At 39.9% G+C, this 26685-nt stretch overlaps 1 long non-coding RNA gene across 8 annotated transcripts in view; it reads right to left on the reverse strand.

The window, feature by feature from the left end:
• Positions 1 to 770: 770 nt before the first annotated feature.
• Positions 771 to 26685, reverse strand: part of LOC102150692 (uncharacterized) — a 147670-nt gene continuing 121755 nt past the window's right edge. For 2 of the 8 annotated variants that reach the window (XR_011438883.1, XR_011438882.1), the window contains 4 exons: positions 22567 to 22741; positions 21460 to 21732; positions 9269 to 9454; positions 771 to 6918 (listed from right to left, as the gene is read on the reverse strand). This is a non-coding gene — a long non-coding RNA (uncharacterized lncRNA). Of the gene's footprint in view, positions 6919 to 9268; positions 9458 to 21459; positions 21733 to 22566; positions 22742 to 26685 lie in introns of all 8 variants that reach the window. The other 6 variants (XR_011438881.1, XR_011438885.1, XR_001380853.3 and 3 more) reach the window with 4 other exon arrangements.

The raw sequence follows: 26685 nt of genomic DNA on the forward strand, positions 1-26685 counted from the left end.
GGAAAGCTCAGCTTAAATTTAACAAGAAAATTAAAGACCAAGGCAGATATTTTACCTTGAGAAAGTAATATTTTGGCTCAAATATTTGTCTGAATAAAATGCAGACACTCAAAACAACTGATAAAATTTGTGAAGGGCCTGAAATTTTACCCTACATGCAAACTAAGAAATTATCTGCACATTTTTATGGCTGTTGGCTAAGCCTTAAGACGCTGGGGCCAGAGATACAGGACTATTTATTATTTACAGTCATGGGACTATTTATCACCCACAGGCAGAATATCAGCATTTGCACCCATTCCTCAAGCCCCAGTTCCCACCACATAACTTGAAGAAAACCACATCCCTGCACCCACTGCGGGTTGTGTTTAGTAGACGAACTCTGAGCTTAAACTGTTATAATGAGCAATAAGCATGCTGGCCTTTTGCTCCTGAGGGAAACTCTTTCTTTCTTCCAAGACTGGTAGCTCTACAAACATCCTTGAAAAGATAATCCAGAACAAGGCATTCTCTACCTCCATTTGCAAGATATACAGAAAGTTAAGAGGCCAAATGAGAATTGTCTCCTACAAAGAATTCCATTCTCTGGACGTGCCGTTAGGAATTCTGACTGATGTGGTACTCTGTACCTATTTTCAACAAATTTAGGTAACTGGAAAAGCATATGAGGCATTCGGTAGTGTTTGTTGAATGAATGTGAACTGCCTCAAACAATTTTTTGGAAAGCGGAGTTTGTAAAAATAATATCGATAATAAATAATTGTAAAATATACACAGGTTCAAAATATTTATTTCTCCTCCAGCCGCAGACCATATTCCATCAAGATGCTCTATGCTTTAAATTAAATATTTACCCATTGACTTCAAAAATGTTTTTTATTTAATTTTCTTTCTGTTTTCTTCTGCTACACATATACACACACACGTATGCACGCGTGCATGCACGCACACTTCTGATCTTTCTCTTGGCCAGTGATTACATAAAATATTACTAAAGTTTTAGCTATGTAGAGAATGGTGATGAATTACTGATGAGTAACCAATGCTCTGTTAAACATTCAAGGTGCTCATATAACAAACAGGTTTTTTTTTCCTTCTAAATTACACTTCTTTTTTTTTCCTTCTTATTTTCAAGCAACCCAAATATTCACATGCCAAACCCTAGAAGGAATTAGAGAACATAAGTGTAGGGGGCCCTTTGTTTGCACAATTGCTCCATCTATTTTTGAATGATATGAAGCTGTCACACAGACCTGGCTGCTGCACAAATGTTAATGACGTCTGAGGTGGGCATCTGAATTAACCCTGTTTTCAAGCAAGACAGTGCTAACTTAATCCATCTCGGAAAGGAGAGGACCCATCGTATTTGAAAAGGAAATTTTACAACATTCTTTGGGAACCCTCAGCTCCAGTACTTCTAATCTTTCCCAAATCCTCCTTTATGAGAAACCCGACATTCTCCTTGCAACAAATTAAAGCTCTTCCCTCACACAGAACTCTGACCTCCCAGTCTCTTTCTGGTCCCGCATTCCTCTTAGACTCTCCACACTCCCGCTCCAGCATCCACGTGTGTCTGCTTGTTCAGTGCACTGGGGCCTGAAATGTGTGTCTGGCATGGAGCCTGTGGTGAGAGACATAAAATAAACACTTTCCACTTCCCCTCAATGGTAAACTTCCTCCTCTTCTCAGGCGTCTCTTGTCTGCAACCGGGAGATGGGAGTGACATCACTAAACATGTAATGTGCGGCGTGCTGTGGGGTCAGCCGAAGGGTAATTTTTAGGAAGCATGCGTATTCATGAGGCAAATCAGTGTTGGCGTTGAGCAGGGACACTTAGCAAAATGATGCATTTGGGATGGCATTTCTGCAGGGTAGCGACCCTGACGCCTCGTGCACCAGCCCAGCCATGCTAACAGTCAGCACACAAGTGACTCCTTCATGGATTAGGAATAGCAAAATAATGAGATTTAACCAAGAGTTTATCTTGAATGAAAGCAAAGACATGCTGTCAAGTTAAATACTTCTGGAGTCCTGCAAAGCCTTCTTTCAGCTCTGCACCTCAGGGTGGACATGCTCAGTTATCATTCACGTTCAGGATGTTTTAAGGCTAAAACCCACGCTGACCCTAGAAATAAGCAATGCTCCTTCTCCTAATCCAAAATGTGCATGTGTTAGGTGGGAGAAGGTGGCAGTTAAGAACAGAATGTGGAAGAATAAAAACACAAATACAAAACGATATCTCTCTAAAACCATCACCCAGCCTGAGCATGAGATAAGACTTATGGACAATCTACTAAATGACTTTAACTCTACGCGGTTTTTATCCCACTCCTCACCCCCACTTTTCCTTCCACCTCTGCATTTTTTTCACATGGTATTCCTCCACTTGGGTGGTCTTCCCTTTCCTCTTCAGCAGTCAAAATTTAATTTATCTTTAAATGCCTAATTCAAAGGCTACAATCTATATGTTGACCATCCTAACAGGACATATTTGTTCAAAAAATTCATGGAGCCCTGAAGAAGACAGGCACAGCTCCCGGCCTTACAGCTCTGGCAGCATCAATTCCTCCTCCAAACTCCAGTGGCCTTCGCTCTAACCCTGATTCACTTGGCAGTTAGGACATTCTTCTATGTATGGTGAGTTTTGTTGATGGATCTCTTTGATAGGCCTGTTTAGAGATTTTGCCATCCTTAGAGACCCTGAGAAGGATGTCAGACCACAGAGCAGATCTCCAGACACATCAAAATTTAATTACGGCAATGGTGGAATAGGGCCAAATAAATAAACTGTGCTTTCAATAAAATGATCTAAGAGTCATATAGAAAACTCTTTTGCTTCAGTTCTTGTGGTTAAAAAATGTTTCTGAATGTGCTTGTCTGCTTTATAAGAGCAGTATTGCAAAATAACGAATATTTCTTTAAAGGCTGATATTTCCCAGGGTCATTCTTAGCAAAAATAGTTTTCACTAAGCAGAACTATAGATGGACATAGGCTGGGAAGTTGGGCTTAATAAATACTGATCCAAAACCATGCTCAGGAACTCAAAAAATTCCTTTCATTGGTTACTATCTTAGCATTGCTTCTTTTTCATCAAAGTGCAAGGGGAAAAATTCAATTATCTGAAGTTTCCAGCTAGTTGAGTTCCCATGTAAATTATTCCCATAGTCCTTAGTCTATTGGGTTACAGCTGGGCAAATCAACTGTGGAGCGATGCTCTCTGATCATCTGCCTGTGGTGTGGCGGGTTATCTCTCACGATATTTAATCAGTAACCGCAAATTACCCGTATTTTGAACAAATGAGTATTTAACAATTTAATAAAGGACTCTGTCAACATGAGCTTTAACAACATAATCCAACCAAATGAAACATCAAACAAACACAATTATAATTACATGATGTCCTGGTTAGGTCTCTCATTGTTTCCTGGGTACGTGGCTTGTGTGCGAGTAAGTCACAGGTCCTTGTGGGAAGGGGCTGCGTCTGCTCTTTCTTTGATTCCTTGGAAAGGCCTAGTATGATGCAAGATGTGTAATCAAGCCCTGACTGAAAAATGTTAAGGTGTCCCCTCCCTTAATATCTAATTCATCATAGAAACCCTACTAACATGCAAACTAACTATAAGGAAGTCCAACAAAGCACATGCTTGTTTTTCTTATGGAAATTACCTTGATGTTTTAAATATGTATATACGTACGTATATTATATATAACATATATAAGAAGAAGAAATATAAATACATACATACATATGCATACACACACACAAACACACACACACACATATATACACACATACATTATCAACTTCTTGCTCACCTCAAATTGTTTCTTTTTTGGTGCCCCTATTTTGCCAGTGCTTTTAGATATGTACAGTTTGCCTATTGGATAATCAAGCATTGCATATAATAAAACCACATTGGGAAAAATAAACACAAGAAAAGACTTTGCACGGAGACCTGGGCAGAATTCAACAGCTGGTTCTGACCCCTAGGTAACTTGTCTTAAAGGAAGTATTCCATTAAGCTATCAATCTACTATTGAATGGCCACACCAGACCATTTGTCCTAGAAAATAGAATTTCTTGGATGATGTGGTTTTCCTAAGATACTTGGAAACAACACGCCCTCTTAATATTCTTGCCCGAGTCAATGAAATTTGAAGAAGTTGAAAAGTTTTCACAATCCATATCATTTTACTGTTGCGTGAATGCACTTAGAATTAAAGATGCCTAAGAAAGAAAAAAAAAGCAACTCAGAATCCATTGTCATAAAATTTACTTCTCCTGTCAGAAGAGAACAGCTTCGACTCCAGTTTCATATCCAAAGTATCCACGTGTGTTATGGTTCCCCTCAAGCCGATACAATTCGTTTACCAGCAAATTTCAAAGTTGGAGTGAACTTTTTACAGCACTCTCCTTGCGACTCCTGGTTTTCAAAGCTGGTGTCACTATTTGTTATGTTTTTTAAAGCAAATGTCTCCTATTCAAATTCTTATGCATCCTCTAAACTGTGTTTCTCATCATGGTTGTGTGCAAATACACTGAGTTTAAAAACAAATATGATTTTGAAAGACGCTGTGTTGCTCTAACAAAGGGAACATTGTCCATCTTCCCTGACAGCCTCTCTCTAATTAAAGAGGCCATGAGGCTCTGCAGAATGCGGGCTCCTTAAACATGCCCAGCACCCTCTGTCTTCACAGCACACACAGTGGAGACAACAATTTGTAGCTTACAATTTCTCCTTCCTAGAAGAAAATTTAATAACGTCCCAGAAGGGAAAAGGAAACAAAATTTCCTGATGGAGCATACATTTCTTCTTTTAAAATACCAGTGGCTGGGAGATTTGGTTAGAAAAAGGGCTCCCTTTACCAGCAACTCTGAGCTGTCAGTGTGTAGTCAGCCTGGTTTTTTGTTGTTTTTTTTAACAGCGGCTTTTCACTTATTTTATCCATACTCATAAAGCATCTTTGACATTCTGTTTTCCCAAATCTGGCTCTGCAAAAACACAAAAGCTGAGAGATCGTTTCATGACTAGAAATGGCAATGTCAACTTCCTCACTTTCTAAGTGTCATCTTAAGACAGACATTTTGCGCAAACAACCAAAGATGTGCTGGTCCACACCAACCCTTGTCTGTTTGCAGCCATAATGTTCCACATGCTCACAAAGGGAAATTTTTCTCTATTTTTCTAAGCTTACTCTCAGTCTTTGCCTAGTGAAGCTCATGTCTACAGCGCCTCACATGGGCACACATATCTATACACCTTTACAAAAAGAATGTAATAATATCTAACATAACAGCATGCTGCTTCTAATTTCTTTCCATTTCTTTATGAGAACTGTTTATTCAGTTAGAGATAAATCATTACGTATTATAAATTAGGGCAAAAGTAACAGCAATAGAAATAGTCTATATTCATGCTTTAAAGCTTCCAAAATAGTCCATTCCTATCCTTTCATTTGACCTTCACAACAAGCCAGTGGATCAAACAGCTGGTAAATGTTAAGGAGAGATACAAAGTCCAACTCCCATGCTCTAAACCAGAGATTCACAAAATTTTTCTGTAAAGGGCCAGATAGTAAATATTTTAGGCTTTGTGAGCCATATGGCCTCTGTCGCAACTAATCAACTCTGCCATTATAGTGCAAAAGGAACCACAGGAAATATATCAATGAAGGAATATGACTGTGTTCCAATAAAACTTTATTTGCAAAAATAGGCAATGAGGTGCTAGCCCCGTGGCTGAGTGGTTAAAGTTCTGCACTCTGCTTTGCTGGCCTGGGTTCGTAGGTTCAGATCCCAGGCACAGACATACTCTACTCATCAGCCATGCTGTAGAGGCATCCCATATACAAAATAGAGGAGAACTGGCATGGATGTTAACTCAAAGCTAATCTTCCTCAAGCAAAAAAAAAAGAAAATAGGCATTGGGCTGGATGTCTGGCAAGCTGTAATTTGCTAGCTTCTGCTCTATACCACTATGCTTTAAAGTCTTGAGAAGGTAAAAGTCACAAGACACTTACAGGCTAAAAATATTGGTCTTCAAGGGAAAGAGAGATTACAGTTGAGCTATCAAAAAAGGCTTTATGGCAGAAGAAGACTTTAGCAGGGCCAGAAATATTGGTTAGATCTAAATATGGGCACCAGAGGCTTGGGTGATTCATACGAAGAGGACAATGTGAGCAAAACCCTGCTGACTGAGTGTGGAGTGGGGTATGTACAGGAGGAGGAAGTAGTTCAGTGTGACTGAGACACACATATGTGAAGAGGACCAGTGAGATAGCAAAGGCAGAATTTTCCTTAGATAAAAGTATCTTAAACTAAAAGGTAAAATCTCATTTCACAAAAAAATTGGAAACCATTACATGTTGTGAATAGAGGGGTAGCAGGAGAGAGGAAATACTTATTCATTCTTCCTCATGATGATCAGAGAAATTTGCATCAGAGGACCTAAGAACTGAGCTGGGTCCTAATGAGTGAGGATACATTTCCAGTCGTAGTGAACTGATCTGACACAAAAGGACCCCAATGAAAGATGAACTTGTACCCACTAGACTAGGGAAGTGATAAGACAGCCTGCCATCTCCCTGCACCATGAGTGGAAAAAAGTCAACTGTAGGAATCAGAATCTGTGTGGTGTATTCAAATTATTTGCTAGCGATCTGTTAGTCAGGGATTCAGGTTGAGCTTGACCAGATGGTTCTTCTGCTCCACTTAGGCTGGAGTCATTTGTTCGCCTGCATTCAGCTCATGGGTCAACTGGGCTGAGTGAGGCTGAAGGTCCAAGAAATCTCCACTCACGTGTTTGATTGCTGTGGTGCTTCTCCACTTGGCCTCTCCCTCCATAAGTAGATCGTGTGGGCTTCTTCACATCACGGTGGTGGCAAGGTAGTCAGGCTTCTAACGTGACGATTGGCCTCTAAAAGGGAGAATTCCAAGTAGTGAAGGTGAAAGTTGGGACTTTCTTAAGGCCCAGTCACGGAAGTTACACGGTTTCACTTCTACCACATTCTACTAGTCAAAGCTGGTCATGGGGCAGCTCAGCTGAGGGGAAGGGGAAATAAACTCCACCTCTTGATGGCAGAATGGCAAGAACACATGGTAGAAGAGCTTGTGGGAGGGGAGCTGTTGCTGTGTTCTTCTCTGGAAACACAATCTACCATAGAAGTTTAACACAAAAATAGGCCGGGACCTACGAAACCTCTAGGGAGCTCGCAGAGGGAAACTCAAAACCACCACCATGACCCAGGCCTGCGAGAATCACATGGAAAACAAACGCTGCTAAAAGTGAACTTGTGATCAAAAATGACAAACCACATAGGGAAACAGGATGTAGACACACAAGAGAGTGGAATTAGCACAGCGTGACCTGGGATAAAGGAAGAAAACGAAGGAGACAGAAATAAATACACTTAAAATGTGCAAAGAGCTAAAGGCAGAAGCAGAAGACATAAGGCAAGAACTGGACAGTATAAACAGCAAGCATGTTTGAAAAGTATTAAATTGAAATTTTAACAGTGAAAAATACATTCATTGAAATAAAAATCTTCAACAGGTGAAAAACAAATTAATGAAATGGAAGATAGACCTAAGGAAATTATTCTAGCATAAGTGTAGCACAAAGAGCTATAAGTATTGAAAATGTGAAATATGAAAGGGCTATTAGGAAACTAGAAAGTTAGAATAAGAAAGTCTAACATATATCTAATAGGAATTCCAGGAGGGAAGATTGGAGAGGATGAAGAACCCATATCCAAAGAGATCACGGCTGAGAAGTTTCCTGAATTGAAGAAAGAAGTAAGTTGTCAGATTTATGGATCACTGCAAATCTCAAGCAGGAAAAATAAAAACAAGTCCACAAGAATGCACTTCTTAGTGAAAATGCACAATATCCATAACAAAAAGTAATCTTCAAAGCTACTGGAGGAGGAAAGCAAGAACCATTAGCAATTGGACTGAGTTCTCCTCAGCAGAGAAAGGTAAATAATAGAATAATATACTTATGGGCTGGCCCCATGGCCAAGTGGCTAAGTTTGCGCACTCTGCTTTGGTGGCCCAGGGTTTGGCTGGTTCAGATCCTGGGCGCAGACATAGTGCCACATGTCAGGCCACACTGAGGCAGCGTCCCACACACCACAACTAGAAGGACCCACAAGTAAAACATACAACTATGTACTATGGGGAGGGCTTGGGGATAAAAAGCAGAAAAAAAAAAAAAAAAGAAGGATATACTTAAAGCATGAGGGAAAAGAACCATCACCCAAAAATTTGTGTGGTACTGTACTATCATTCATGATGAGGGCAAAATAGCTCTTGCTATGAAAAACAGAAATCATCGAGTCAGATTGTTTTTTGTTACTCACCTTTTTTCAACATATTTTATGTACAATCAAGTGCATCCGTTTTAAGAGTACAGTCATGCACCGCATAACAATGTTTCAGTCAACGACAGACCGCATACACAATGGTGGTCCCATAAGATTAACACCATATAGCCTAGGTATGTAGGAGGCAATACCACCTAGGTTTGTGTAAGTATACTCTGTGACGTTTGCACAATGGCCAAATCACCTAACAACACATTACTTAAACTATATCCTCATCATTAAGTGACACATGGTTGTATAGTGTGATGAATTTTAACAAATATTGCCTTGTAACCACTACCACAAGCAAGGTACAGAGCATTTCTCTCATCTTGAAAGGTTTCCTTGTGCCCCTTCCCAGCTAATTCTTCCACCCCACTCTTGCCCCCTAGCAACCACTAATCTGCTTTCTGTCATTATAAACTAGACTCATTTTCTTCTAGAGTTTTTTTAATGGAATTATACTGCATGTAATTGTTGTGTCTGGTTTCTTTCACTCAACTTAATGCATTTGAGATTCATCCATGTCATGTCTATCATGAGTTCATTCCTTTTTATTGCTGAGTAATATTCCATTGTACAGAATAGGAAACTGATGCTTCCACATTAATTTCAGGCAAAAGAAAATTTAAGTCAGAAAGTACTATTAAGGTTAAAGAAGGACTTTACATAATGATAAAAAGCAAATTACACCAAGATAGTAAAATAAATATGAATTTCAATGATCCTAACAAAATAACCACAAAGCATTAAAGTAAAAACTGACAAAATTATGAGGAGCAATTTAAAAATCTACCATCACAATATAATCTTTAAAAGACACTTGTCCCAGCAATAGATAGACCAAGCAGTCAAAAGTGAGTAAGGATACAGAAGATAGAGAAGAGGGGTGTTGAAACTCACAATGAGCTGGTCAGCGGAAGCTTCCCTGAGAGAGTCATCCGTTAGTCCAAGGGCCTCACGCTTACACGGCAAAGGATCATCACATAGCTCCACCGGAAATGGGTTAAAACGCTCTTAGCTGTTTTGTAGGACATTGGTGACCAGGCTTCTGGGGAAGATTTAAAAACAGAAGTAGGATGCCTTTTTCTTCTCCATGAAATAAAGACCAAAATAACAACAGTCATAAATAACATTAACTGAGCACTCAACATGAATTAGGCAATATGCTAAACACTGTGCGTGCATTATGCCTTTTGCTTCTTGCACCAACTTTTGAGTTCATGGAAGAGGAAACTGAAACTCAAAGAGGGGGCTAGTGAGTAGCAACATAAGGACTTGAACTTGTGTCTAACTCTAGAATCAACACTTAACACTACCAGACCATATTGTGTCAGCCTAAAACCGAGAGTTCAAACTCCCACCACTAACTGCCACTTCTTCTGACAGCAGCGCACATTCCTGACCCGCATCCCTACTAAACCAAAGACCAGTTCATTCTTATTCAAACTGTGGAGCAAAGACTCAGCTGGACTATTTCTCACGTAAAACATTCCATCTGCAGAGAAGCAAGACAGGCTTATTTTTTTTAAACAGTCCGCCTGGGGCTGGCCGTGGGTTGGAAGTGAGAGGCAGCAGGGTGCCAGGGTCGTGGCTGACAATGAAACGCTGGAGATCAGTGCTGGGGAATGACATGCAGACACAGCACATCAAAGCAGCAAGGAGCAGCCTGAAAACAGCCCCAGCTCCCCGCTGCCGGAGGTGGGGTGCTGTAGTGGTCCTTGCTTAACCACTATCTGATTGCCCATAACCATAAAAGTCAGTGCATTGCACTGCATTTGCATGGATCTTTGCTTCCTGTGACCTCAACTCTTACCTCACCTCCAGATCATCTTGCAATAAATAAATAAATATTTTAATGCAAGACACACACAAGGGCTCATGGATTTTAGAAAGCTGTAAAAACTTGAACCTGAATGAATCCCACATGTTTGTGTTACCTCATCTAAACTTAGGTTTATGAAATCAGCACTTTCCATAGTCTGAATTATGTCTTACACAAAAGAATAGAAAGAAATAACTCATTGGTATTCTGCAGAGAACTTGTTTTCTGCAGAAAGACTATGAGGAGATAGAGCATTGAGGGGAACTAAATAAAAAACCTTGGAAGATAAACATTACCTTAGCTGTTGCCAAACCCTGCGTAGGTTGGCCACCTAGAATGAGGTCTGGCATGTGGTTGGTGCTAAATAAATGTTTGGTGACAACAGTGAATAATTATAATACTTTAGAGGGCTTGGAGCAAAACTACTGTTGAATTAAGTGAAATGAGTGCTATACTGTGTTTACATGAGCTAAAAAAAGGAAGAGATGAGCAGTTGTTAAGTGAATTTAATCAAACTGGATCACCAACTGCCTAGGTTCAAATCCCCATTCTTCTGTGTGACCTTGGGCATATTACTTAACTTCTCTGTGGCTCAGTCTCCTTTGTGAAATAGGGGCTATAGAGTTATCTCCTTCTAGAGTTTCTGTGAGGATTACATTGAATTATATGTGTAGGCATGTGGCAGAGTGCCCAGCATGCAGTGGGCATTTGGTGAACGTTAGCTGTTGTCTTTATTGTTATTTCTTTAGGTCACTTCCTCTACTGTTTTACCTTTGTGAACAAAATGTAATCATGACAACTTCAAAGAGACTTTTTAACTAGAGGGTTCTAAACACTTAAACCCAAAACTCCACAACAAAGCTGACTTTCTTTCCATGGTTAATGTGATGGTGAGTGTGGCCGTGTTATATAAACAGTGAACCTTTATTCTTTCTTCTCTTCACAAGACACTTGCCCTTAATGGAAACAGAAAACTGACCTCCTAATTAACATTTTCAGAAATATGGCCCTATGATGCACCAATTTTAGTCAAAATAGATAAGTGTATAAGAAATGCTCTCATAGGCTGTGAACTAAAAACAGCTGTGGCTTCAGTATTAGAAGGACCAGAAAGTAGGTTTTTATGAAGGAAGAACGTGTCTGCCTGTTCTCAGTCACTGTAGCTCAGGGCATTGGCACAGTGCCTGGCATACACGGAGTTCCTGGTAAGAGAACATGGATGAGAGTGCCTAGTTGATTCTTCTCGGTGATACCATGTTGCCCTTTTGACTTCATCCTCCAAAGATTAGGTGGTGTCGTGAAAAGAACCTAAGTCAGTCAGACATCTATTCAAATCCCCAACCTCTTACTAGACTGTGATTTTCAGCAAGAGAATCTTTCTAAACTAAGCCACAGTTTTCCATTTGTAAATGGGGCAGACTTTGTAGGATTGCTGTAAGAATTGGAGATAACAAACGTAAAAATTTCCTGGACCTAACAGCACTCAATAAATGGTACTCATTCTTACATAGATTTCCCAAAGGTTTTATCATCCATGAATTCATCTAAGCTTTAGTTGATTCTATTTAAATCAGCCAATACTTCCTCTTCCTCACATTTTTCCATCCCTGTGTGTGAATGCAGAATAGCGTAGCATAATGAGCTTACATTATGGAAACTGACAGATCTGGGTTCAGAGCCATCTCTGACACATAGGAAGAGGTCTTACTCCAAGGGAGGCAAAGACAGAAGAAAGAACCTGACATCATTTATTAGCTCAGTGACCTTAGACAAGCAAGGACTCAAGGTCTCTCAGCCTCAATTTTTTAAGTGGGAAAAGAATAATAATAACCCTAGGGTTGTTAGGAAGATTAAATAAGGGCTGAGTTAGGGCTTTGTTTTATCTGATCACCTCCCACAGATAATCAAGTGTAGTGAGCCTCTAGAAGGTAACCAATAATGGGGGATGAAAAATGATTGAATGAATAAATGAAGGAGAAGGAAAGAGAACAGAAAGAGGGAAGGAAAAAGGGAGAAATGAGAGAAGGAGGGAAGAAGGAAGGAAGGAAGAAAGAAGGGGGGAAAGAGAAGGAAGGGAGGAAGGCAGGTGGGAGGAAGAGAGGAGGGGATGGAGGGAACAATGTACCCCACACTTATTCCAGGACATAAGTACCTTACAGGGAACTTTTGCTTTTAAGACAAAGGGCAGTGAAATCTTGAGGGCAAATCCTGAAGGAAGCCATTTGTAAAACTTAGCCCTTCCTATAAGCCTGTCATCTCACCCCTTCCAGACCTCATTAAGCACCTAGAATACCTTGGAAAAGTACCAAAAACCAAATCATGAAAAATGGGAGAAAAAGTTCCCAAGGTAAAAGCATTGTTTTTTATCTTCCCAAGCATCTGTTCCTTCATGCTGAAATATTTCATGGAAACATATTTCATGTACTTCAAATAATTAACTGAAACAAATATTAAACAAATAACAGAGTAGAAAATAACAAACCTCTTCTGACTTCTCTGCCATTGTTCTAAGCCTTCAATAAGATAGAAACATGCTCATACTCCAATTGCCAACAAAATTAAGAATGCATTACCAGTTTTATTAGAAAGAATTATTTGGAAGGAAATACTCTTTGAGTTTCTTTTTTTAACCATAGAAGAGCAAAACACACAGTTAGCATTGTTTGTTCTTTAATAAAAAGAGCAAAAAGAAGCTATTGAAATCAATTAAACCTTTTTTTATATGAAGGAAACATCCCAAATGCAGGGAAAATAGTCTATTTTGAGCAGTCATAGTTTTCATTTTTCCTTAAATGTATCAGACATAGATTTCACAGCTCATAATTAATTCCCAGTGCCCACATCACCATTAATTTTTAATCAAAGCAGAGCTGCTGTGAGCGCTACTGCTATTTCACCAAGGTTAGTGGGGGGTTGTTTCCAGGCTCAGAAACCTTATTTGTTCTGCACAACAGAGGCTGATTTCTAAAAGGATGGCCAGATGCACCCTGTGATCCCAGCTAATTACCTACAGGTGATGGGGACCAAACTCTGTGTTTTGACTCAAAAAAAAAAATCCAGTTTCACAGATAATTACACATTTACACAGGCTAGGGATTTGGAGTTTTATATTCTTGGCAGTGTTAGACTGAAGAGGTATATCGTGTTGAAAAGTATTTCCTCTATATGTATGAAGGGAATTCTCCGCAATCAATTTACCAAGCTTATGCTCATAAATGGATGTTTACAGGAGCTCCCCAGAAAGCACAGTAACATGGCGCCAGGGAGCAAACGTGATACAAGTTCACAGAACTTTTCTGACGTGAAATCACCAGACGAGGAAATGATTTCAATGTGGGTTTGGGAAGGCCCCAGGCAAGCTATTCTCCAATTCAACATCAAACAACGCAAGGCAAAACCGAAGGAGTACTCCCTTTCAAACCAAGTAGGTATTCAAAGTAAAAACAAGTACTATCAACTTAACAGAAACCCCACTGCAAGGAAATTCATTTTCCTTAGGTTTAATATCTTTGCATAAAAGACATACAACTTGGTCATTTAGATTTAGATAACTATGTATAAGTAAAATTCAAAACAATTTCTTTGTGGAAAACAATGTCGTGCTTATAAAAATCTAATATCTAATAAGAAGAGATTAAGTCTGTCTGACTCAACCAAATATAAATAAAAGCCAAACTGTTTTAACATATTTTATGAGATTTATATACATATACACACCTACATATCTTAAAGATATATGTTCTTTAAAATATTTGTAAAATATATAAAGCTATACATATATATACTTTATCTTAAATATATACTGAAATAAACATTTTAAACAGCTTAAAATATTTTTAAACATCTTGGCTTCTATACACACAACAGATTTTTCTAAGATAAAAGTTTTAGTGGCACTCGTGAAAATTTCAATTTTTTATTTTTTATTCTCTGTATTTTCTAAATTCTTAAGATGAAGATGTATTCTTATAATTTAAATTTTTTTTTTAGTATTTCCAGCCTGAAAAGTTTTAAGCTTATTAACCCCCTCATACGCCAAATTTGAGATGTGTTGTAAACTGAAGGAAGCCGGTTCCCAATAAGCTACAGAAGTAAAATTAGTTTCATCATGTAACTATCCCTTCCACTATCAATCCCTCCGTAATGTAGCAGCAAATATTCAGTAAATGACTTTAAGTGCTTATATACAATGGACACACCTTTCCAAGGACTCCAGGAGCAGATCTAGCTGAGCAACTCCGGCCCAATAAAAACATCACAGATGAGATTTAATGTGGACCACTCTATGGAATTGCATGGTTCTAAATTGAGTGTAGAATTCAATACAACTTCAATATAACTGCAACTTCAAATAACATTGATTGCAAAGCTGTGTAAGTCCAGGTTTAATTAAATGAAATGCCCAGTCCTGACCTACCACTTTCAACTGACCCTCCAAGACCATTAGCTCCCTCCCTCCAACACCAGTAGCCCCCCACCATTTCCGATAGCTGGGTCACTCAATGCATGGGTATGTAAGCCATTAGAGAGTTCCCTGCTCTCCCCTGTTTGTGTCCTTCCCTTCATTCAGTAAGAGGCATTTGAAATGCCGCAAGGAGAATTAGTATTGTTAAAGCAGGAACACGATGGAAAGAGAGGCATAACTTTTCAATTTATCTGTATCCTTTATCTGACTGCCCTTTTTCTTAAGAAATGCCCCATCAGTGACTCTCTGTTCTTTGCTATTAAAATTGCTGAACTATAAGATGGGATAAAACCATGGGCTGAGTACTAGCTGTATGCCAAAGGACTCGGCAAGGGGTTAGGGTTTCTGAATATCATTAGCAGCAATAATAACAAACACTTGTTGAGTACTTTACTAAATGCCAGGCAGAGTGTTACTTCTTTTAAGGCACAGCAACCCTGTGAAGATGGCACAATTATTATCTCCATTTTACAGATGCCATTTGAAAGTGGTCTGGGGAGAAAACATTGTTGGATTGCTCAACATCCATCCTCACTGTCCTCTTTCTAATAGTTCTCCATTGTATTCAGCCTGCACTTCAGGAAAAGCTCCTGATGCATCTAAAGATAAGCCCATCCCCCTGACACAGTAATTGGTTCCAGGCCTATGACAATAAGCACATGGCATTTCTTCAAACATGATTGCTTCAGGAATAGGAATATGATACAATTTGGGCCAATGAGACACAACAGGAAGTTGACTTGGGGTTCCTGAAAAATATTCTCCTAATAAAAGACAGCCCTTGTACGAGATGCCCACTCTGTCTTTGATCATGGTGATTTGCAGACACACAGCTTGGAACTACAAGAAGTTTCTGACATGGTATCAGGATGATTTTTAGCAGCAAATAAGTTACCTAATTAAGACTGGCTTACAAATTAGGAAAATTTGCTGTTTCATGAACAGAAGCCTAAAGATAGGTAGGTAGGGAGCTTTGAGGTAATTTTGTGGCTAAGCAATGTCCTGAAAAGAACCACATTTTTTCTACCTTTCTTCTCCATGCTTAGCATGCTGACTTGATATTTGTCCCCTTGTGATGGCTGCCATGGTTCTGGGTTTCACAGGGAGATTCCCTATTTCTCATTGGCCATGGTTGCATCACATGCCCATGACTAAACCAATCTCTGGCAAGAAGAATAGAATTACCATGTTTAGTTTGACTAATTAATATTTCCCTTGAGGCTGTGGAGGATCAAATTTCCCTGATTATATAGAAAGATAAGTGCTTGACAAAATCTGAGCTTTCCCAGAAAAGAAAAAAGGCTGGTGTTGCGGAAGACAATGTGCATGCATAGTCACCAAGGGGGACACCAGTCTGGTGACAAAACAGACAGAGGAAAGCACATGGACTTCAAGAGAGAGGGAAATGTGGAGAACAAAGAGACAGAGTCACTGGACTAAGCCAACCCTGAAGGCCATCCTACCTTGAATGTCTAGTTACATCAGTACATTTCCTTATTGTTTAAGCTTGTCAGAGTCAGTTACGTCAATACATTTCCTTATTTTTCAAGTTTGTCAGTGTCAGATATCCCATTACTGCAGCCCAAAGTGCCCCAACTAGTGCAGCAGGGGAGGCAGAGTTCAAACCTAGGTCTCTCTGAACCACATCTGACTACTGACTCTATAGCTGAGATCTCAACCCCTATGTCCACTATGTCCCCAGAACCTACAGGAGAAAGGAGATAGTGGCCGCCTGACTTGACCCACTTAATTTCCAGTACCCTACCCAATTCTCCCCTTCAAGCTACAGCAAGGAATGAAGGCCAGCAGTCAGCTGAGGGTACGAACTTCAGACGCTTGTCCTTTAGGTCTGGATCTTGCTCCAGTCTCCTTCATTGGCTCTTTCTCTTTGCCATCTCACTCTTCCCATGTTTCCTCATGTTTCCTGGTATCATCTGTACCCAAGTCAGGCTTTAGTTTTGGGAAGTCTAAAATAAAATAATCAAGTAGTGATAAGAAAATCAAGAAAAATACAGCAGAGGGATTTGGTGGAAAGGAAGACACCAAACCATTTTGTCATGTCACTGGGGAAAATTTGAGAAGGTCTTGATGTTAGTAGGCTATGGTGAGAAAAAATAAAAGTGATGCGATCATATTTTATTCAATCCATTCAGCCAATATATACTGAACACTTGTCCCATAGCAGACACTTTACTAAGCTCTGGGAATACAACAATGAGCAAAACTGACAGTCTTGGCCTTTTTGGAGCTTGAGATCCTGTCTGGGAGCAGACATTGATAAAATAATCACACAAATACATATAAATATAACCGGCATGAAGGAGAGGTATATGGGGTGCAGTTTAAAAGAGAAGTTACTGCAAGATGCAGTGGGATGTGGGCTGAAAGCAGCAGAAGACAAACATGATTTTAATCACCTTGCAAGGGGAAGAATCTCCAAGTAGTGTAACCAGCCTGCTGGAGTACGATCTAGTGCGTCACACTTGTCCCTGCTTTGTACATTAGATATGCATTAAAAGAAAACTACTAACTTATAATAAACCAGCTAGATAATCTGAGTAGATTCACATGTTGATCTAGCTCTCTTATGTAAGTACTAAAAGCCTCCACTCCTATATAGTTAGAAAACATTACAATGACTGGGGAATCTGAAATCTTCTAGATTGAAAGTGGGACTCTCATCCTCACATGGCTGGGGAAATTGTCAGCAATCTCATTGGGGAGAAAACTGAGATTTTCACTTTGTTTTGTTTTTAATGTATTACAAAATTTCAGACAAAAAAGCTATAAAAATAATAGAGTGAAGACTTGTATACTCATTATTCAACTTCGGAAATAAAACATTTCCAATATAATTTAAAGTTTAAAGTACCTCTCCCTCTAGTCACATTTCGTTTCCCAATACCCAGAGGTAACAATTATCCTAAATATGATGATTATCATCACCATGAGTTTTTTTATATTTACTGTGTAAATGTATGTATCCCTAAATACTACTCTCATTTGCTATCATTCTATCCTTTATATTAATACAATCATATTGTATATATTCTACTGCAACTTGCTTTTTCTGTTCATTCTTATATATGTGTGATCCATTTATGTGAATGTATATAGATCCAGTCTGTTACTTTTTGCTGCTATATAATATTCCAATATTTTCATTCATTCTTCTGATGATGAAAATTTAACACATTTTGATTTGAATGCTTATATCCACAGCATAGTATGTTTCTCCTCTGAAAACAACTGAATTTTAACTTTATTTCTTCAAATTTGTTTCAAAAACATTCTATGGGTTTTTGCATGATGTCACACAGAATGAGCACTCAATTGGTGTGTCAGAGGTCTAGCACTGAACTCTCTATGCTTCATATGTTGCATGTATGTGGATATTTGGTCTGAGTATCACGGGAAAGTGAATCTGGGGAGAACATCTCTAAAATGATTTTCTCTTACCAACCTTAAATATTTTTTTCTTTGCTACCACTGAAGTTATAATAGCATGCAAGCGTGATTACCGTGTGGACTCAGGAGAGAAAATGTTAGAAGCCTTTGTTCCTATGAGGATATAAAGACATGTCAGAAAAGGCTATCATTATTTGAATTCATGATGCATCTTTCTTCTAAAACTATTTTGAAACTATATAATTGAATTTATCCTGAAAGCACCCCTGAGAAATGGAGGTGCTCTTAGCCCTATTTAATAAGTGACACCGAAGTTTGTTGAATCACCCCAGATTACACGGACTGGCTTTCATTCTTCTTCAAAAGGACATATACTCAACTGAGCTGTCTCATCATTGATAGACTAGTTAAAGCCCACATTATTTTAAGTTCCAGCACTAGAAAAGCTATTTCAGCAACTGAGTCAACAAAGGCTCCACACCCCCTGGGACAGTTTTATCAGTTATGGTCCATTTGGCTGGTAGTAAAAGGAACCCAATGGTCTAACAATAGGAAAATTTATTATCTCAGAAAGGAAGAAGTCTAAAGGTAGTTAGTTGATTCAGTGGCTTATTATTGTCATCAAAGATGCAGGTTCTTTCCAACTCTGCTGTGCTTTTTTCAGTATCAGCATTATCCTCAGGCTGATAGCAAAATGGCTGCAGCCATTCCAGGCATCACGTCCAGATACAACAACACTCAGAGGAATAGAAAAATATATCTTCTCATAATTCTCCCTCTCAGAAATATTCCTCAGAACCCCTCTCCCACTCTCAACCAGCAGATTTTGCCTTTAGTTTCATTGGCCAGAACTGAGTCACATGTCCATCACTGAACCAAATATTAGCAAAAGAAGTGAGACTGATATTTTGGCCAATCAGGCCCACACCTAGAGCTGGGTTTGGGTCAGCTTCTCCTGAAATACATGACTACAAGGAGGAGGAGGAGATACCCCAACAAAATCAAGGTTCTGATAGAAAGGGAGAAGAGGAAAAGATCCAGGCTAGGCAACCATCAGTGTCCATTAGAGTCAGTTCTCTCAAACCCCTGTCTATACACTAAGGATGGAATTCAAATACCAAGGAAGTGAATTCCAGCTCTGCTTTAGCCCCATGAAAGATTTTTATAAATTCCAGATCCAACCCTGAAAAAACCACTATACCTCAAGCCCCTAAATCTTATTGACTTCTGATTCACAGCTGCCACAGTCTGAATGTTTGTGTCTCTCCAAAATTCATATGTTGAAAACCTAATGCCCAATGTGATTCACAGCTGCCACAGTCTGAATGTTTGTGTCTCTCCAAAATTCATATGTTGAAAACCTAATGCCCAATGTAATGATGCTGGGAAGTGGGGCCTTTGTGAAGTAATTGGTGCCCTTATAAAAGTAGCTGAAGAGAGTTCCCTACCCTCTTCCACCACGCGAGGACACAGAGAGAGGGCACCATCTATGAACCAGAAAGCAAGCCCTCACTGACACCGAATCTGTTGGCACCTTGATCTTGGACTCCCCAGCCTCAAGAGCTGTGAGAAGTAAATTTCTGTTTGTAAGCCACCCGGTCTCTCATATTTTGTTATAACAGCCCAAACAGCTAAGACAATAGCTTTAGTTAACAGCAAAAGTAGTCATCAGTATTTGGTTATTGATGGTGCAAAACAAAGATGCATCTGGGCCTGGATATTAGAGTTGATTAACACTAAGAATGAGAGTTTAATGTCCACTGTAGCTACAACCCGATTTAGGGACTTAAGTATATTAAATCTGATGTTAAATGGCAGACTAATACTCAACATTTTCTTGAGGAACTTTCTAATGTTCAATGTAAATTTTAAAGTATATGGCATTAAGTTAAATTACCGGAAACACTTTCCTTCATTCTCTTCCCTCTTATCCCCCAAGTATGAGCTGCTTAGTTTCCAGACCACCCTGGAAAAATAAGTCGGACTTCAAGTAGGTATTTTAGATTAACTTGAACGTTAGCTATGTTTTTTGAGTGACAGCTGTAGTATTTGCCAAATGCTATAGATAGAACACATTCAAACACTCTCTAGGGAATTCCCTGATCCAACAGTTTGCATATATGCTTTTTTTCAAATTCACATGTTCTAAAAAATAAGTGGATTTTAAAATGCTGCCAATATACCTGAAGGTGCCAGTCAAATTTAGATAAAAATTTAAAAGATTGCCTCAATTTGAGGAAGGCAACTATCAAAAATAAGAAAGCACCCAGAAAAAAATCTAATGATGAGGTTCTTGGCAGTTACCCTGCAAAATCTTCTCAGTTGCTTCTGGTGTTAGATTTAGATGTCTGTTAACTAAACTACAAGTCAGGTCTTTAAATTATAAGAGGCCTCCAAAACTTCAGAAGTTTTCCAATAAAAGGGAACTTCTGATGTCCATGTGAGTTTTCCATCAATTTCTTCTAAGCCTGTGAGGAGCTTCTGTGAGCCTCAGCTAGAGGCAATGTGCTATGACACCTGTTGCCAGGTTTCATGAATTCTTTGAAGTTTATTTGAAAGTACACATGGTGTCCTCACACTGCATTAGCTCAGCTCAAAGATAGTTCAGCTTTCACCCGTAAACAACTTAAATATGTATTTCTTTCAAATAAAAGTTTACTCTCAAGAATTCAAAAGTGTTTTTGATGTATATAGGTAGAAATATCTTTGGACTTCAAGAAATGAAGCCTGTAGATTTCATCAATGTCCATGAAAGTCGAGTCAGTCCTGGTGGTCTAGTGGTTAAGATTCAGCACTCTCACCTCTGCAGCCCAGGTTTGTTTCCCGGTGAGGGAACCACATCATCCACCTGTCGGTTGTCATACTACAGAGGATGCGTGTTGCTGTGATGCTGAAAGCTATGCCACCAGGATTTCAAATACCAGCAGGGTCACCCCAAAGTGGACAGGTTTCAGCGGAGCTTCCAGGCTAGGACAGGCTAGGAAGAGGGACGTGGCCACCCACTTCCAAAAAATTGGCCGTGAAAACCCTGTGAATAGCAGTGGAGCATTGTCTGATACAGCACTAGAAGGTGAGAGGATGGCACCAAAAGACCCGGCAGCGTTCTGCTCTACTGTCCACAGGGTTGCTAAGAGTCGGGATCCACTTCGTATCATTAACAACAAACATGAAAATTGACTGTTTGAAAGCCGTCAATTTGCCTTCTTCTGGAACATTTGCAAAAGCGATGCCTGGCTGGAGAAAGCCAAGTGAAGTACTAGATTATGCTCTAGCAGGTTAAGGAAGAATGCCAATAACCCCAAAGCCTGGAATATGATCTTAAGCCATTTTACTGGTTAACACCCAGGATGTGTTTTGCACTCAACCATTTTTCTGCATTTTTCTCCCACCACACACCTTTCCAAAACTCAATTCTGTGCCTTCAGCAGCAGACAGTGGTAAGAGAAAAGTACATCACAGAGTCTTCATAACAGTCACCAATGGAAGAGGAAGGCTGGCATGCAAAGCGCTTACTGAGATGAGAGAGGAATCAGGAGGCAAGAGGGAGGCTGCCTGGAATCTGGAACCTCTTGCCTCTCTCCCGTTTCCTCAGCTGCCATCCATTCTCTCATCTTCTATTATCTTTTTTTCCCTCCTTTTTTTCTCCTCTTCCTTCCCGTTCTCCAGTCTCTGAAACACAGAAAAATACCTTTAAAATAAATGTCATGCAGTTAAAAGAAAAGATAATAAATATATCTATTAAAGTGCTTGCAGTCTGTTCTCCCTTCCACGCCCCCACGCACATCCCCCCATGTTCTAAGGGAAAGCCCTTCTTCGAAGAGCAGCTGGTTGTCTCTCCCCATCTCCACCCCCACCACCTCCTGGGGAGCACAGAGTTGCCTATGGGTCACTAGATTTCACATGTAGAGATCAAAGCACTTGTTAGAAAGAACTGAAAAAAAGGGCAGGATTAAAGAAGACCTTGAAAAGGAGGAGGAGGCCATGGAAGACAAGTGGCCCCATCTGGCTGGGCTTGGCAGTCAATGCCAGGTTGAGAGCTGAGTGCAAGGGGCGTGGAGGGGTTTGGGAGTATGGGAGATTACGAGCTCTGTGGGCACCGGAACCCTGTCTACTCTAGAAGCACGCCCAGCACACAGGAGACATTTAACAGGTATTATTGAATTAATTAATTAAGAACAAGAGGAATGAAGAAACCATTTTAAGTATAGCCAGAGTTACAACTTAGATCTCCATGCATATTTTCTAAGAGTCTCCAATAAAGATTTGAATTGCTTTTAAATACTTTTGTTTGAAGGGTGGGAGTTCTTTCTGTGAGACTCCAGGCCCTGGCTTTTATTCCGGTTATGCACACCCCTTGTCATCCACAATGTCGTGAGGCTGAGAAGCTGCAGAGCTCGGGTTAGGATTAGGTTTGCGACTGCTGTGGACGAGCATCTCAATAACAGGATACATTTGCTTTTCATGTGTAAAGATATCTCCCCAAGAAAACCACAGAATTCTTACCACGTTAACGTATTATCTGAGAAGGGTAATAGTGCCAAATGCTTTATTTTGCAAGTGAAGCAGTGGGATGAAGGTAAAAATGGGTGAAATGCATTTATACTTTCAAGAATAGTAGTTGAACATCTGCTGGGTGCTAGGCATCGTGCTGGGTGCGATGTAGGATACGGAAATATAGCTAGGGCAAAGGAAAATCAGAAATTATGATTTAAATTAGGGGCATGGTAAGTGCATTTCTATCCTTATGAAGATATAAGTCAACAACTATATGAGGAGGTCCCTTTATAAAATTAGGGACGGGCTGGCTGGAGTTTTCTACTTAGTAATCTCACTGAAGTCTCTCAGTATGGGCGTGGTGCGACCCTCCTTCTAGGAATGTCAACTCCGCTGTTTTTGGAAATTTCTCTTTCCCTGATTCCACACATGTGAAGGTTCTGATGAGGGCTGCATGTGATAGAACCCCACTCTTCTGGCCACAGTTCATGAGTCCCAAGATGAGCATGTGACCCAGACCAGGCAGAGACGCTGCCCGAGGCTTTGTTTCCCACTAAGTGAAAGAAATTAATAAAAAATAAATTTGGGGGGGCATTTTTTAACACATCCATTACCTCACATATTTACTTTCTTCTTTTGTTGAGAACATTGTTCTACCCTTTTAGCAAATTTCAGTTACACAAATACAGTGTTGTCAACTATAGTTGACATGTTAGCCTTAAGATCCTCAGAACTTATTCATCTTATAAGTTAGAGTTTGTACCCTTTTACCAGCCTCACTCTACTCCCCTCACTCCCCCGCCCTTAGCAACCACTTTTCTACTCTATGAGTTTGCCCATTTTTTTTTAGATTCCATATAAGTACTACCATGCAGTATTTGTCTTTCTCCTTCTGGCTTATTTCACTTAGCATAATGCCCTCCAGGTTCATCCATGTTGTTGCAAATGACAAGACTTTCTTCTTTATTATGAATGAATAACATTCCATTGTCTACATATACCACATTTTCTTGATCCATTCATCCACTGATGGACATTTAGGTTATTTCCATGTCTTGGCTATTGTGAATAATGCTGCAATGAACACAGGAGTGCAAGTATCTCTTCAAAATAAAGGTTTCATTTCCTTTGGATGTGTACCCAGAAGTAGGAGTCCTGGGTCATGTGATAGTTCTGTTTTTAATTTCTTGAGGAACCTCCATACTGTTTTCCATAGTGGTTGTACCAATTTACATTCTAACCAATAGTGTACAAGGGCTCCCTTTTCTCCACGTCCTCGCCAACATTTGTTATCTAGTGTGAAAGAGAAAAGGCAAGAGATAGACAGGAAGAGAGGCATGGCTGAGCAAGAGTCCCTGGCTCCAGCGTGCCTGTGCTCAGACACACCACTTTCTCAGGCAGACAACTGAACCAATAGATTCCCAGTTTTAACTAAACTAGCTTGAGCGGGGATTTCATCACTAGCAATCAAAATATTTCTAACTAATATACTTAATTAATTTAAAGTGGTTTGTATAAATATGCAAGGGACTTAGTTAAACCAAGGAATTATTTTATGAGTTTTATCAAAATAGGCTTTGGGAACCAAAGACCGGTTAAAACCTCAAGTTTACCACCCACTAGGTTAGTAACCTAGGATTACTGTCCTTGCACTGTGGTTTCAACACCGCATGTATAAAGCAATAACGATATATACTTCCCAAGGTCGTCCTGAGGAGCAAATGAAATAGTGTACATTAAACACTGTAAGCGTAGTCCACTCCATGAAAGGTGGTCCTTGCTACAGACCCACTGTGACAAAACAGATTTGAAGAAACAAGAATTATAGACATGCTGCTGCTCTCCTGGAAGAATGCAGCCTGGAGCAATTAAAGGAGTATTGGGGCATTCCTCAGTCAGAAGGGGAGAGAATTATGTCTGTGTCAAGTGAGCTCATGGAAATTATTCAGAGCAAACCCAGCAGAATTATTTTGTCACAAGACACTACAGATAAAAGACCTGAAAGAGCACACAGAATACGTCCTAATGGAGTTCATGAAAAATCACTTGGTGACATGAGAAAGTGAAAGAAATTACACTTCTAGAAGTCATTAACCCTTCCCTGATAATTCCTGGGTTTCTCCAGCGGCCTCAGCATATAAATGGGACATCTTGATTAGACTCTTTGTAGATTATTAATGTCTATGCATAGTCAATAATCAGAGAAGTTGCACCATTAGATTACTGGGGAGCTTTAAAAATAATCTTAACTATTGATTTATGCAAAGGGCTCTGGCAAACTGTCTCAGATGAAGAATCTGGGGCTCATGCTGCCTGTGTAATTCTCGGTCGCATGTGAATTCAACGTCACACTCTTCAGACTGATGATCCACTTTTCAAAATTTGGTAAGTGGTTCAGGCTTTGCAGTAGTTACAGAGGCAGCACCACAATGTGTGACCAAAATGTCAAAGATCATCGGGGACATCTCAAATTATTGCCAACTGAAAACTATAAGACTGATGATAAACAAAACTTTAAAAATGCCAACTTTTAACCCCCAGAAGTCAAATACTCCACAGAAGTTGGAAAATGAGCAAGTAGACCTTTCTCCCCAACACTCATTCCCCCTCACTCCTGCCACGTGAAACAAAAAAAGACACCTTCAAACATTGGAAAGTGTCTCCAACCACAATGCAGCTGTCATCTTCTATGCGACGCCCTCCCTGAGGCTCCACCCCTGCTCTCACCTCCCAGGCAGAGGAAATCATTTCCTGCGTGGGGCTCTACAGCACGTTGTTCAACACATACTAGCATGGTCCTTACCATATTGTATCACAGCTGCTGAAATAAGTGTTTGTTTCCCACTCATGACTCCAGGTGAAGCCCTGAGCCTTATTCATTCTTGTTCCTTGAATCCTAGAACTCAGGCTCAATGAACATTTGCTGAATACTGGATTTTCTTCTTCCCGGAATGACACCTAGCCCTGCTGAGAAGTTGAGTATTGATCCCCGAGTATTTTAAAAGAGCTCCACCTTCCTGAGGACCTTCAGAGAAGTATTCTTTGTCCTTATGCATGTCACTATTGAAGATACCCAATAAGAAGCCAGTGAAGTTTTTTTTTCTAAGATTGGCACCTGAGCTAACATCTGTTGCCAATCTTCTTTTCTTCTTCTTCTTCTCCCCAAAGACCCCCAGTACATAGTTATATATTCTAGTTGTAGGTCCTTCCGGCTCTGCTATGTGGGACACCACCTCAGCATGGCTTGATGAGTGGAGCTAGGTCCGAGCCAAGGATCTGAATCTGTGAAACCCTGGGCCGCCGAATCAGAGTGCACAAGCTTAACCACTGGCCATGGGGCGGGCCCCAAAGCCAGAGAAGTTTTTAAGGTCATTGAGCCCCTCCAAGCTGCACAGAAGCCAAATCATTTAACTTAAAAAACTAGTGAGCCGGTTGAGGTGACAGCCATGGAAGATGGTCCAAGGTGGGGAAAAGATGGCTTTGCAGAGGGAAAGTAGAATGTAGCTCTCAAGGCTGCTGGTTACGGAGGTTGGGTGGGGTTGCAGGCTACTTCAAATCTGGATCATTGCACTAGGACAGTCATCTGATTCAACTCAGCGTAGGGAATGGGATTTGTTTACACAGATCCTAGAGCATTAAGAAATTTTTGCAAAACTGAAATTTTCAGATTGGTCTTGAAGGTTCCACATATTTCATTATCCTGCAGCATTGAGAATCGCATCAGATAAAGGTTTGAGGACAGGTTTTCTTTTAAGGCCACAGCAGGATAAAACGTACTGTAAGCTACTTTTGAAGAAAAGAATTAACAAAAGAAAGATATTTGCTTTCTATTCAGAAGGACTATTTAGCAAACACAAAAGCTGTGATAAAATCAGGATTTCAAGAACAGTGATTCCTGGAGAACCACCAGAATGATCTGAGCCTCACTCCATACCTTTGGAATCATAATCCCAAAAGTGGGATTCTGAAGCAGGTGGGGCCTGGGGTTTGAAATCACTGTTCTGGAATAATACTGTACTGCTTTCTTGTTTGGAAAATGTACTGAAAGAAAAACGGAAAGCTTACGAAAGAAGCTTGAAAAGCTGACCTCTGTATGTTTTAGGGAACAGTTCTCTAATTTTGGCATCA

The sequence above is a fragment of the Equus caballus genome, chromosome 5, assembly GCF_041296265.1.
Source record: "Equus caballus isolate H_3958 breed thoroughbred chromosome 5, TB-T2T, whole genome shotgun sequence".
Taxonomy (NCBI): domain Eukaryota; kingdom Metazoa; phylum Chordata; class Mammalia; order Perissodactyla; family Equidae; genus Equus; species Equus caballus.